The 2,302-nt window shown below is 43.9% G+C and overlaps 1 protein-coding gene across 2 annotated transcripts in view; it reads right to left on the reverse strand.

The window, feature by feature from the left end:
* Positions 1–2,296, reverse strand: part of ITFG1 (integrin alpha FG-GAP repeat containing 1) — a 286,251-nt gene extending 283,955 nt beyond the window's left edge. The window contains exons 1-2 of one of the 2 annotated variants that reach the window (XM_006170470.3): positions 2,104–2,296; positions 473–545 (exon numbers count right to left, since the gene is read on the reverse strand). The gene's annotated coding sequence lies outside the window, so the exon portion shown is untranslated. The remainder of the gene's footprint in view (positions 1–472; positions 546–2,103) is intronic. The other variant, XM_014585000.2, reaches the window with a different exon arrangement.
* Positions 2,297–2,302: the final 6 nt, after the last annotated feature.

Genomic DNA, 2,302 nt, shown 5'->3' on the forward strand with positions numbered 1-2,302 from the left:
AAAATCCCCCCTCTGTGTGAAAAAAAAAAAAAAAAAAAAAAAAAAAAAAAATAGGACAGAGGCTCCATACAGCAAACTATGTATTCCCCTCTCCTCTCAACACAACACATGGTTGACATGAGTCTGCTTCAAATGACCTGCTCCCACAGGCATACTCAGCATGAGGGACAATTCCCAACACAGTCAATAAAGCATATTAGATTGTAAGCTAACGAAAATTGTTATAAATATAGGAACCCAAACTGAGCCCACTCAGATTTCTTTATTTTTTAAAAAGTGACTAGTTCTTAAACTTTGGTACTTTCACTATTTTTCCTAACAAATTATTTGTTACTTAAACCTGAAAACTAGTGGTTTTGTGTTACAACATTACGAGTTAAAACTTATTTCAAAGACAATCTAAGCTGTTACTGTACATTCATTATTATACTGAAGACTAATGTTTTACAGAAACAAACATGTTCATACTTACTTCAAAGATATCTTTACTTTGGGTTTAAAATAGGGTGCATTCTGGTCTGCCAAAAAGACGATTAAATCATTTCCTAAGAGAATCAAATATACAATATTAGAAAAAATGTTTCCTACCAAGAGAATCAGTGATTACAAGAATTCTGGGTACTGCTCTCAACAAGAACACTTTTAGTCTATTCCAGCTCATCTGCCCTCTCAGGACAGTTCTTCTGGTCTAGTGGAATAGGGACACTGAACAGTGTATCACAAGATCAATGGTAAAGGCAGCAGAGAAGTACAGGAAGAATGAACATGGAAAAATATTGTTGATCAAGACAAATTGAAGCCAATGGATGATGCTAGGAATCAGATTGGTTGACTTAAAAGAACCACACAAAGAAAATAATAACCATACTATATGTCAAGCCTTATTTTCACCAAACCTAACAATGCCGTCCCCTAATAAATGGTTTAAGTTCATCGCACAGATGCATCACACCAAGGATGCAGCAACTCTCCCTATAAGAAAAGGACAAAACATGATTAAACACATAAGAAAAAGCAGAATCCTACAATACCCGGTTCCACTATTGGAGCTCAATCAGCACTCATTGGAACAGACTTTTGAAACTGTTTCATCAAACACAAGCCATCTTTTAAGTCAAGGAGAGTTTCAGTGTTCAGTTTAAATAGCCTAGTTATAGGTTTGGCAGATGTGTGGCCTTCTTCAAGTGTGGGTGAGGATCCTTTCAGTCAAGCTTTGTGTCAACTTTCACTACCTTCCTTTATGGCTGTGACCTTTAACAGCACCAGCTTCTGTGGGCATAAGCCAACACTAAGACTCACTAAATGCTCATTCTCAGCATTAAGATCTACTAAGAAAAATTAATTTAGCAATGTTGAAGCAAAGAATTTCCAAGAACCATAAGTTGACAAAGCAGATATTTGGAAGACTAAGATGGTGACCAAGTTAAAGAAGGGTCAAATGTACACAAAAGACTAGGCAGCTCAGGAGGGAAAAGTCTGCAATATAAGAAAACTTCTCCAAGGAGGCGCTGGGTTTACTGTGGTCCCTGCAAAATGCTTGTGTGGGCTGTGGAATGCTTAGAACCCTGGTGGGATACAGTCTCTTCAAGGAAAGCTGAGACCCTGACGATGGGAGAGGAGGGTTAATTCGGTAAATGATGGGACAGAGAGGGTCTCCTAGGAGAAGAAACTGTCAAGATGCATCTTTTCCTGATCATGAAGGGGAAGGAAGACTGAAGTAAAGCAGAAAGGAATGAAGGGGCCTTGGGAGCGAAGAGACAAGTTACAGACTCCTGGGGATCCAGAATGACTTTGGAAAGCAGGTGATTCCATGGGGAGAGGTACATGTGTGAAGGCCGCACGTTTCCCAGGGAAAAAAAGAAACAAGTGTTTCCAGGGCATTAGGGGGCAGGTTAAACTGGGGTGGACCGGTCGGGACCTGAGGTTGGAAAAGATGGAGAAAAAGGGCAAGCTGTCAAGAATGTCGGAGCTAGAGGGAGGGTCACAGGGCTGAGAGAGAATGACCAGGAAATGCAGGAGGCTCTGCCATCGGGGTAGGGGGTGTGGGAACACCGGGAGGGGCACACGGACAGCGGACAGAGGAAGGGCCCGGCAAGCACTGACTTTCCCGCAGCACGAAGAGGTCCGTCTGCTTGTCGGAGTTGAGATCCCCGAAGGCCGCCAGGGTGCCCCAGGCCTCGGCCCCAAAGAGCTCGGCCGTGACGTTGTGCAGCGCCCGCGCCGGGACCGGCCCGACTCCTAGCAGCGCGAGCCCCCCAAGGAGCGGCGACAGCAGCGCCCAGATCCTCGGCAGCCGGCCCGC

Source organism: Tupaia chinensis, unplaced genomic scaffold (assembly GCF_000334495.1).
Source record: "Tupaia chinensis unplaced genomic scaffold, TupChi_1.0 Scaffold148557_1, whole genome shotgun sequence".
NCBI lineage: Eukaryota > Metazoa > Chordata > Mammalia > Scandentia > Tupaiidae > Tupaia > Tupaia belangeri.